The sequence below is a fragment of the Arvicanthis niloticus genome, chromosome 9, assembly GCF_011762505.2.
Source record: "Arvicanthis niloticus isolate mArvNil1 chromosome 9, mArvNil1.pat.X, whole genome shotgun sequence".
Taxonomy (NCBI): Eukaryota; Metazoa; Chordata; class Mammalia; order Rodentia; family Muridae; genus Arvicanthis; species Arvicanthis niloticus.
This window is the reverse complement of record NC_047666.1, coordinates 57,441,067-57,453,327: the sequence shown is the minus strand read 5'-3', so window position 1 is coordinate 57,453,327 and position 12,261 is coordinate 57,441,067. Positions and strand designations below refer to the sequence as shown.

The window sequence follows — 12,261 nt, the reverse complement described above, 5'->3', positions numbered from 1 at the left end:
CTTCTCTTTCCTTGCATCTCCTCTCTTCCTGGGACCTGGAAGTCCCACCCGTGTTGCCCAGCAATTGGCTCCTGCATTCTTTATTGACCAAATCAAGAACCAATTAGGAAACCAGACTTTAGTGTCAGCACCTCCCCTACACTTCACCTTTTCTGTCCAATAAAAAGAAAAAAAAAAAAAAAAAAAAATGAACAAAAACATAATTAAGTAAATTATATAGTATGAGTTACAAATGGCATCCAGTCCATCGACTTGTCAATTAGACAAAGTACTTTGCCATATTTCCTAACTGAAAGAATTATGGTTCTATCCTTGGATTATGTTTAGATTTTAGCTGTAATGTCATCTGAAAACCGTCATCCATTCTATAAACTCGTTCTCAATGTTAAATTACTTGAGTTTGATTATGAGACTAAAATTAGTCTTTAATCCCAGCAGAAATCTGAGAACAACTAAATATTACTTGAAAATATAGGAAGCACAAAACATAGCTTCTGAAACGTAATCAATTTGTAGAGACGGTTGATTATTTAAACAGCCCCCCCACCCCCATTCTTAAAAACCTAGGAGCTTATATCTGTCTTTGGCCTCCTGGCCAAGGATCATCTATCTGACAGACTTACAATGTAGAATTAGTTGAAGGGCCACTGGCCCTATCTCAGCAAAGCCAACAGTCTATTATTCTGTAAACTTTGTCCTTCTTTGGACAGTATTGTCTGCAGATGAAATGGGCAATTTATGCTCAGTGTCTGTGTTGGCACGATGAGTAACCTTGTCTGGAGGTGAAGATGTTCAGTATCTTCTTTGAACTAAGAAAGGGTTATTGCCTGGAGCAGGTATGTCTCATTGTCAAATGATTAAATATCATTAAATGTTATATTTTATGGGTTTTTTACATTTTTGACATGTTATTACATATATATAATATTATATATATGTAATCTGAACTATTAAACTTTGATTATTTTCAGGTATTTTTAATTGAAATGTATTGAAAACATCCTTTGTAATTAAATTAGAAATAAAACATAACCATGAGTTTTTTCAGCTGGCCCTTAACTCACGTTGTTCAAGCGTTTGAAAACAGTTTGTAATAGCAGTCATGGAAAGGCTAGATCTAAGCTTTGTGTTTCTAAATGTGTTGTATAGGCACAATGCCTATTAAAAGTAACAATATTAATCTCAATTTTTGTGTCAATATAAGACATTTATATCAATGAGAAACCTTAAATCTGTGTCAAAATAATTTGTACCAATGTAAGAAAATATAATTTTAACTTTATCAATTATAAAGATTTTTATCAATTAAAATTATGGTTACATAAGCAATTCCACCTATTTCCTCCCTGTTCAAAATTATGACCATTCTCAAATTTCCTTGAGTGACAACCTCTTTATAATTTGTAAAATAACCATTACCAGAACCCCAAACACAGGGAATTGGGCTGATGACTCTCCATAACTTCTTTTGGCTATGAAAAATCTTTAAAGGGGAGGGAAGGGGTAGGAAAATCAGCAGATTTGCCTAGGCCTTGAGAAAGCCAAGCCAGCAGTTGTTATCCAGTCTCTGATGCTTAGAAGGCTCAGGGCTTGACTGAAGTTCTGACTGAATCCGTCTGAAAGGTTGACTGAGGTCAGACAACCTGGAATCCATGACTCAGGTGAGTTCAGCATCTCTAAGGAAGAATCTCGCCAAAGCTGTACACTCTGCAATATACAAATCTCAAGACAGACTTAAGTACCATCAAGATATCTGCGTGGGTTGTATTGGTCTCCATAGGGTGTATAGTAGTTAAGGATGAAATTCTACTCCTTGTTTGAGCATGTGAAAGACAGCTGTCCTTTTTATGAATCAATTTTAGTAACAACCAATCATAAGTCTTCATTTATGCCATGATGAAGGATTGCATGGAGAATCTCTACCTGTCCTGTTTGATTCTTTTGATTGTTTTCTAGTTCGTTAGGGTGTCTCTGTCTGTCATATCTGATAAATATAACTCTGGAAGGGGTCTAGAGCCTAATCTCTTTTTCTGTCAACACAAATGTAGAGCTTTTCTCCCAAAATAGCATGTCTTTGAGCCAGTAACCAGAAAAGCCTTTCACTTGACCTCTCTCCCAGGGGAATAGTAATATAACCACAGAACTCAAAATCACACCCAATTTGATAATTAAAACAATGTAAAAACAAATAAACTAAACAAATATTGTATGAGTCTATTTTTAGACTTTTTATTTGTCATGTCAGGAATATTTAACCCAAAATTCTCGTGGAGCCCATGTTCAAAGAATTTGAGTTATCTTGTAAAATTTTTATAAATTTCCTTAAAGCATTATCTTTTGTTTATTGAATAATTTTATTTTTAGGCTTTTTAAAATTCTGTCATGTCAGGAATATTTAACTTAGAATTCTCATGGAGCCCATGTTTGAAGAATTTGAGTAATCTAGTAAGATTTTTTAAAAACATCTCTAAAGTATTTTTATATTTGATCTAGCCTGTATTTGTTGTTGGAGGCAGTAGTCTTTATTCTCTTCCTCTTCCTCCTCATCTTCTTCCTCTTCTTCCTCCTCCTCTTCCTCTTCTTCTTTCTCCTCCTCTTCCTCCTCTTCCTCTTCCTCCTCTTCTTCCTCTTATTCTTCCTCCTTCTCCTCCTCTTCCTCTTCTTCTTCCTCTTCTTCCTCCTCCTTCCTCTTTTTTGTCTTTCTCTAGCTTATAGCAGGGGACTCTATCTGTAAGCTGAGGCTCCCCTGAGTTTTTGTTTAAAGTTTTCATATTTGAGCCGTCCATGGGCTAAGCTGGATGGAGCAAAGGGAACCAGGAGAGGTCACAGCGTGGGCCAAGGTCACAGACAAAGACAATAGTGTGTTTTTAAATTACACTCAACAGGGGGCTGGAGGGATGGCTCAGTGGTTAAGAGCACTGACTGCTCTTCCAGAGGTCTTGAGTTCAATTCCCAGCAACCACATGGTAGCTCACAACCATTTGTAATGGGATCTGATACCCTCTTCTGGTGTGTCTGAAGACAGCGACAGTGTACTTACATATATAAAATAAATCTTAAAAAAAAAATTTACACTCAACAGATAACACCCAACTTTGGTACCTGATTTTCTGCATAAAACCAAGTGTTAAAATTTGCCTTTCTGGGCCTCTTTCTTAGGGAATGGGATATTCCACTGTGGTAGTTTATATTGATAGTCAATTGAATATAGAATCACCCTGGAAACATCTTTGGGCCTGGCTGTGAGAGATTTTCTAGACTAAGTTAATTAGGTAGGAGGCCCACCCTAAGTGCTGGGCTACATAAGAAGTAAACGGCCAGCAGTAGCATTCGTTGGCTTCTCTTTGCTGACTTCTGTGCAGTGTGATGAGCGGTCTCAAGCCTCTGCTGCTGAGGTTTCCTCCCCATGGACTGTATCCCCGTAAACTGTAAGCAAAATTAGGCCCTCTTCCCTTAAGTTTGTCCTTATGAGGTATTTATCAGACAACAAGGAAAGATGGTAATTTGGAAAATTGGTACCAAGAGTTGGGCTGTTGCTGTGACAGACCTGGCCATGTGGTTCTCAGGTCTCTGGAACTGGTTTGCAGAAGAAACCATGGGAAGATTTGTGACTGTAGGGCACAAAAGCCTCACTAGAGTTCAAACATGGATGGACCACTCTGATGGGTGATTAGAAGACAGGAATGCTGAGAAAAAAACACACATAGTGGAAGCCTGGTTCTTGAGGTCTCAGAGGGGAAGAGGGGTGTCTGGAACTGTCGTGGACTATTCCTGTGATACTCTGGCAGAGAATCTGGTTGCATTCTGCCTGTGTCCTGGGACACATTAAAGGTAATGGGCTAATTTGTCTAGCAGAGAAAATTACAAGACAGGAGAGCATTCAAGTTGTATTACATTGCTGTTCACTGCTGTAATGGGGAGAGAGAGAGAGAGAGAGAGAGAGAGAGAGAGAGAGAGAGAGAGAGAGAGAGAGAGAGAGAGAGATATTAAACCTTTGGACAGGAGGGAGATGGAGAGATGATTCTGTGGTTGACAGTGCTTGCTGACTTTCCAGAGGACCCAAGTTTAGTAGCCAGCACGCATGTCAGGACGCTAACAGAAGCCTGTAGCTCCCAGAGATCCAATGCCTCTGGTCTCCAAGTGCACCTACACTTATGTGCACAAACCCCCACATAGATGCACGCAAATGCACATAATTCAAAATAAAGTAAATCTCTTGTTGAAAAAAAAAAAGTTTGGGACATGGGGAATTTCTTTCCCCCTCCTTTTCTCCAGCACCCCTCTCGTCTCAGTGAACACTTATTAAACACTTGCTGTAAGCACGACTCCTGGTGCTTAGTCAGCTAATCCAGGGTGCTCAATATGACCCCTGGTGTCTTCGTTTTTACGCTACACATGTAGGCACCACACAGTAGTGGCTTCAGGCTTCAGAAGTTCGTTGCGTCAGAGTCAGTTCTGGAAGCTTGAGACTCAAGAGCAAGGTGGTAATGGCATTGGTCCTGCCCAAGGCCTTTTTCCTCTGAATCTGCCTGGCAATTGTGGGCACCATGGCTGTAATGTTCCGTTCCACTGCCTTCGCATGATGTTTTTCCTGCATCTCTACCATTATGCTCTTGCGTGTCCATCTGTGTCTACATTCAAATGTTGTGTTTGAAATTCTGAGGCCAGAAGAGGGTGTAGGATCCCCTGGAATTGGAGTTACAGACAGTGGTGAGCCACCGTGTCAGTGCTGGGAATCAAACACAGGTCCTCCGGAGGAGCAGCGTGCTCTTAACTGCTGAGCCATTGCTCCAAAACCTCAACTGTCTAAGGGGTTTCAAAGACTACTAGTCATTCTGAATCAGGCCCCACCAAATGGTCTTGTTTTAATGCGGCTATCTCTGTAAGGCACTGTTCCCAAGTGAGAGCTGCATCCAGAAGAATTGGAAGCTAGTTCTTCCAGCACACCCTTCTTAGAAGATGCAATGCAACTGGTGATGCCTTTGTCTCCCCTGCCTTCAGCATGTTCTACAGTCTCCCTCCGCTCCCTGGTCCTTCAGCACTACTAGCAACTGGCCTCTTCTCTGAGTGGGGTTTTAACCACACCGACTAGACGCCTTGGCCAGGACCATCTTTTTCTTCCTGTTCTTAGGGATTTGGGATAAGTTGATACTTATCATTTGGATGGATGGTTGCTTGGATGGATGGATGGACAGATGGGTGGGTGGGTGGATGGACAGATGGATGGATAGAGCTGGTCTCAATCTATCATGCTAATCTCATTTCCCATCATTCCCATTCAAGCATTATGTCCTCAGCCTGACTGTTGTTTTCCACAGTATTCTTTCTCAAGGTCAGGTTCTAGTCTTCTCTCCAAGGCCTATGGTAAGCGCCATTTCCTGTCTGTCTAGCACTGGGGCCTCTGCTTGTGGAACTTACATAACTGGAGTCCTGGGATAGGAAAGGCTATGATGAGTCTAGGGGTGACCTTACTGGCGGGTATATGGAGACTGAAATGACCACCTCCTATAGCTAGGCAGGACTTTCAGTGGAAGGAGGGGGTCATCAACCCACACACAAAACCTTCAACCCAAAATCTCTGTACTAAATTGATTTATAATGAACATTTCCATGCAAACTCAAGTTGCAAGCCTAGGGTAGGAGTACATATCTTTAATCTCAGCACTTAGGGGAGAGAAATAGGCTTGGTCTACACGAGTTCCAGGCCAGCCTGGGTTACATAGATAATGAGACCCTGTCTCGAAAAAGTCCTTTTCACATGTGCACCAACCTGAAGGTATCTGCATTTAAAAACTTGTGAATATTTGAAAACTCATGACAGATCCTGGAGCCCCATGTGTTGAGAGGCTTGGCCAGACAATTCTGATACAGGGTCAAGTATGAGAACCATTAGTCGCATCCAGCCTCCTTGTGGAGAGGCCTGATCACAACATTATCAGATGTTTTCCTCATCACAGACATATCCACGTATGTGCTTCTAAGTCAGATTTGGGCATCTTGGATCTAAGCAGAGCCACCCAGTACCTCATAGATGACACTCTGCTGCTTACTGACTCCCATGTAGGCAGTCCCGAGCCTGACCCAGTTCCAGCACTGAGCACAGTACCGTAGGTAGTGAGGTGCCTCACTGGTGAGTGCTAATTGGATGGAGCATCCACCCTAGATACTATTGTGGTTGCTTGCTGTGCTGATACGTTCAATCTAACCGAGACTGAGGTAGGTTTCCATAGTCCCTTTCCGGAGACAAGGAAGCAGATGTGCAGAGGTCATATCCCCCATCCTATACAAGGGATCTTCAATGTAATGTTTAATTCTTTAAGTGTTGGGAATCAAATCCAGAATCTTCTGCTCGATAAGCAAATGCTCTGTCACCGAGTCTGCCAGCTGGCACAGCTTGAGTTTTGAACCCAGCGTCTCCCTGTGGAGCTCTATAGAGTGTATGCTCCATGCCCAGTTAGCCTCCAAAAAACGCTAGGTTATTCAGAAGCGGTGTGTACTTCGAAGGCATCGAGAGTCTGAGATACTTAGAAGCCTCTTGCTATTGAGTTCTCAGTTCTGACTTAGCCTCACTGCTCTGACAGGTGACACAAGGCTGTGAAACATTTACCCACTGTCAGCAGGGTGCCTGGGGCACTGACATCGGAGTGTGTGACAGCGGGGTACTAGCTTTACAAGTGTTTCATCTTCTCTTCCTTGTTTTGTTTGGTTTTTTCAATGTTTTTAAATCCCCATCCCTTTCTGGGGCAGAGGTACCAGAGTGGGTGAGGGCAAGCAGGGTTCAGAGTCCCCTGGCATGAACTGTTCTGACACCAGGCTTCAAGTTGGGGCTGGTGTTTGAGAGTCCTTGGGAAGAGGGTGTGATTTGGCCCTATGCCCAGTCCTCTTCCCAGACGACTCACAGAGGACTCGGTTCCATCACCCTAAAGGCATTGCGTGCCAAGGACCCAGGCCCTGAGAAACGGGCCATGATCCCAGCTGTCGGGCATGAGAAGAGACCTAAGTGGCCACATCCCAGAGACAGTCTCAACCTTGTCATCTGAAATGTTTTCTTTCCAAGTTGATGTTTTTCTTGGAGCTTGGCCTTGAATTTATTATATTCCAGGTAGATGTTTTCCTCCTTCCTGGTGGCCTAGTCCACTGCGGCTGTTTCCTTGATCAATTCCAGCTGAATGGGGTGGGTCTGCCTGCCAGGAAGATGCTCACCTCAGCCTGCCTGGGAAGTGCTCACCTTGGCCTGCCTCCACACTACCCTAGAATTTCTCCTGTGTGTATAGACGTTCACTTCAAACTCTCACGTGGCTTTCCTCTCACATGGCTTTCTATTGCTGTGATTTAAAAAAAAACAAAAACAACACTGGCAAAAGGCAAGCTGGTGAGGAAAGGGTTAACAGCAGTCCCTCACTGAGGGACGACAAAACAGGAACTCAAGCAGGGCAAGGAACCTAGATGCAGGAGCTGATGCAGAGGCCATGGAGGCACCGCGCTCACTGACTTGTTCCCATGGCTTGCTCATCCTGCTTTCTTATATAATTCAGGACAACCTTCTCAGGGTTGGTACCGCCTACAGTGGGCTTGGCCCTGGGCCTCCAGATAGCAAACATTAATCAAGAAAATGCCTGACAGAATTGCCTACAGGCCAATCGTGCAGAGGAATTTTCTTAATTGAAAGTCCCTCTTCCCAAATGACTCTGACTTGACAAAAACCCAACCAACATACCTCGTCCTTCAAAAGGGTCTTGAACAGAATTACTCTAATAAGGTTGTGTAAATAACACCACGACTAGGAGATGAGGTGAGCACAGAGCCCCTCCCAGAGAGAGACAGCAGCCTGAGACTTTGGGTGAACTTAGGTTCTCTGAGACCTACTGTGTGCATGTTGATCTTTTTCTTTTCTTTGTGCCAGCATAACAAACTATATTGGAATTCACTATCTGACCGCTAACGAGATGGGGTGGGTATGCTCCAGAGTGGTTCTGGGATAGGGGTATCCTAGTGTTGGGCTTTGTGATATGCAACCAACCACATTTATAGTAAGTAATTCGGAAGCCATTTGGCATTAAATTCTTGATTCTTGAGGCAAACAGATACAATATAGACTGAATTGTACCACAAAATCCCGCACACCGTCTAAATTCTCATCTAGGCTACTGTTAAACTTTGGCTAATTAAGTCTCACTGCTGTTTGTAGATCCTGGCTGTGTTTGCATTTTAAAACATGTTTTCATTGTGGTGATATATGCTTAATGGAATTTGACCTATATTACTTCGCCAAGAGGAATTTGGACTCACCAGTTGGAGCTAATGTGGCAGAAAGAAGTAACCCTCCCTGTCTCAGGACGAGGCTGGCATGGGGAAAGCACTGAGTCAGTCATTTTTGTGGCTGATGGTTGCCACGTCGTAGTCCCATGAGCTCAGAGGATATCCTCAGAGATAGCGTGTTAGAGTAGAGAGAATGGACAAATACAGATCAAAAGTAGGCTTTGTCCCCAGGTCTCTGGCCCTGACCATTTATCTGAGCCCTTTGTGCACTTGTCAAAACAGAGGGGTGAATCAAGGCATAGGCATATTGTCTACATCTGCTCCTGCTGTGTAGCCCATACTGGCCTTGAACCTATGACCCTCTTGCCTCTGTCTCCTAAAACAGCATACCTGCAGAGTACAGATTTTGAGACTGAACTTTGAGATAGTTCTTGCTTAACAGAGAGTAGGGGTCCTTTCCTCTCCCCAACATTCAGCTGTGTAAATGTTTCTAGTCCTTTTATGTCAAAACATGATTTTGTGAAAATTTGAATTCTTTGGGGAAAAAGTTGAAAACTACTAAATGAGATAACTATTCCTGGACCTTTGTGGTCCACTATAACATCTTTGATCCACTGTAACACCTGGGAGCCACTGTAACACCTGGGAGCCACTGTAACACCTGGGAGCCACTGTAACACCTGGGAGCCACTGTAACACCTGGGAGCCACTGTAACACCTACAATTCATTATAACTCTTGTGATCTACTGTAATGCCTGCCTATCAGTGTCTGTACTATTAGGCATGCTGTTAACCAGGGTCACCCATAGACAACCTGTGCCCTGGGACCCTTAAAAGAGCACAGCCACAAAGGACCTCTGAGGCAACAAAAGGATGCTTGGTTTTGTCCCAGACCTAGACATACATAGCAGAGTCCAGAAAAATAAATTCCAAGGTCTTCAGCAGCAAAAGGAAGGTAAAGTTGGCAGTGGACTTTGTTAGGGAAAGTCAGAGCCTGAATAGGCCTCTTTTCTTGTCTAGTCTGCCTCTTCTTGAAATGTCCCTGCAACTTTTCCATGATCATCAAAGAAGGTCTCCCACCTTCCAAACCAGACCGACTAATCACCGCCTTCAACTTTCTCCCATCCTGAAGAGGCCTGGCCTGGCTGCTCAGCCGTGTCATGTGCCTTCCCACTTCCTTCCTCCACCCCAAGGCCTCTTTAATTCTTCATCCTTCATAAAGTATTCCCTGATTTATGGAAGTAAAATGATTCAACCCAGTTCATAAAAGTAGAAGATGACTCCTCTGGACCAGAGAGACAGTAAGAAACTCAGCTGCAGACCCAAACAGTATGTAAAAAAGAAGAAGAAGGCATGTGTTCTTGTTCAAATGGGAAGAGGCCCCCGGGGAAGGACGTGCATCTGTGGGATGCACAGGGAATTTCCTTCACATCTCGGAGCTCAGCAGACATCATTAGCAGGTGATAATGATTTGTCAGGTGATAGAAACCTTTCGAGTTTCAGAGAGGAACAGGGTCTGAAATAGAGTCCTTCCCCTGCCTCTAGGGGAATGAGGAGACAGGCCATCCAGGTGTGTTTTCTTGGGGGTTATGGATTCCTTGTGTGCAGCTACCATGGTGTAATTGTATTTTTTTTCCTCAGCAATAGAGATCATTTGTGTGAACATGTATGTGTAAACACACACACTCACACATCTTTAACACGAAAGGGTAGAAGGTCTCATTTCCTATCCATCATGTAGAGAGCTTGGAAATCACAACTCTTCCCCCCACACACACACACACCCGCCCACAGCAAATACTATAGCGCACTCATGAAGTTCACAGTCCAGGACACAGGCTCACCAAAACACTGAGATCTCATCTTAGGAATGTTCCTCCCCATCTTCCCACACCCCAAGCCCCACCTTGCACATACCACTATATTACTGAATGCCTATACACAGCAGTTTCTTTCTCTCAGTTACTGCTTTGAGTGTGTTTGCCTGTATCATTTTCCTTTTGTCGTGGTGATGAGATACTGTGACGAAAAGCAACTTGCAGACGCATTTATTTTGGCTCATGGTCCCAGAGGGAGAGTCCATCATGGTTGGGGACAATGGAGCAGGAAGCTGAACACCTGCAAACTGAAAATGGGGCAAGCCTACCCCCTAGTGATGTTCTTCCTTCAGCAAGACTCTACCTTCTAAAGGTTCCACAGCCACCCCTGTGCCCCACCCCCCAACACACACATGCATACAGTGTCACCAATGTAGGACAAAGTATTCAAACCCATGAGCACATTCCTGAGCATCTTCAATTTAAGGTCATAGTTCAAAAAACGGAAATATGGTAGTCACAAGCACTTATGGGCATGCTCAGTCCAACATTGTTAGGGGTCAAATTTACTCTAAGTCTCCTAAAAGAAAGAGTGACTTGGCTAGTTTTCCACAAGAATCTTAGCTGAAACAAAAACAAAAGACAAGTCTGAAAGTGCAGTGATGCAGGAATGAGGGGCCCTGCCCACTCTTTCCATTCTATACCGTGTGTGTGTGTGTGTGTGTGTGTGTGTGTGTGTGTGTGTGTGTGTTCGTTCTACTGCGAAGCAAGCAAAACCTCACCAGATCTGGTACTCAATCATTGACTTTCCACTCTCCAGAAACTTGAGCCCGAGGAAACTTCTTTCCTGTATACATTACTCAGTTGCAGGCATTCTGTTATAGTAATAGGAAATGGACTAAGACATCAGTCATGTCTGGCTGTGAAGAAAAAAAAAACTGCAAGACAGACTAAAATGCAAATACTGAGACCAGTAAACATGAGGCAGACTCAGCTCTAACAGACGAGGAATTTAAAGCTATGATGAATGTGCCAGGGCTGTAATAGGAAGGTCTGCAGCTTGTAAGGACAGGTGAGCAGTGTGTGCGGGAGAGATGGAACAGCGATTGCCACACAGCAAAACCACTCAACAGAGGCAAGGAGTGCCTTCGGTGGACACAGCTAAGGAGAGTCTCTGAGTGAAGGAGAAACCACCAATGCTGAAAATCTGGGAGGAGAGAGGGTTTGAGATAAAGAGGTGAGAATAAAAACCACGAGACAGCCAGGTGGGGTGCACACTTTCAATCTCAGCACCCCAGAGGCAGAGGCAGGAGGATCTCTTTGAGTTTAAGTTACTCTGATCTACAGAGTGAGTTCCAGGCCAGACAAGGCCAGTGAGATCATGTCTGGAATTCCCCACTAAAAAAGCACTATGAGACAAGTACAGTGGGCTGCTAACACATGTGACGGGGATACCAGAAGGACATGAGAGGGGGAGGAGGTATTTGAAACAACAATGGCTGAGAATTTCTGCAAGATAACGTCAGACACAAAACCACAGATCCAGGAAGCTCACGGTGTTTCAAGCAGGGTAAACGCCCCCAAAGAACATATTTTTAAATAACAGGAAGTTGAAGACAAAGAAACAATCCTGAAAGAACACCAAAAAATTAAGAATTACTTCTGACTGCTCAGGGACTGGGCAAGCAAGGAAGAGAGCAGAGAGGATTATTTCCAGGACCGAGAGAAACAGTCTGTCAACCTGAAGTTCTGCACCCACTGAAATCAACCTTACAAGGAAAGCAACAAGTCCTTTCTGGTAGACAGAAATCAAGGGCATGTGTCACCAGCAAAACTGACTTACAAGAAGCTGTAAGAAAGATGAGCCAAACACAGTGGCACTCAAGCACATTAATCCCAAATAAGTGTCACTAATAAGCCGAGCATGGTGGCACACGCCTTTAATCCCAGCACTTGGGAGGCAGAGGCAGGTAGTTCTCTGTGAATTCTAGGGCAGCCTGGTCTTCATGTTTCAAAATGATGATAATGGACTGAACCTCTGACCTGTAAGCCAACCCCAACTAAATGTCGTCCTTTATAAGACTTGTATTGGTCATGGTGTCTGTTCACAGCAGGAAAACCCTAACTAAGACAGACAGGATATGGCGTATGCATGGGAACAGGGAGGGCATGAGAAGCTGGGCA

The 12,261-nt window shown here is 43.8% G+C and overlaps 1 protein-coding gene across 1 annotated transcript in view; it reads left to right on the top strand.

Moving 5' to 3' along the window:
* Wnt5b (Wnt family member 5B) overlaps nt 1-12,261 on the top strand; it is a 96,715-nt gene that overhangs the window by 23,050 nt on the left and 61,404 nt on the right. The window lies entirely within an intron of this gene.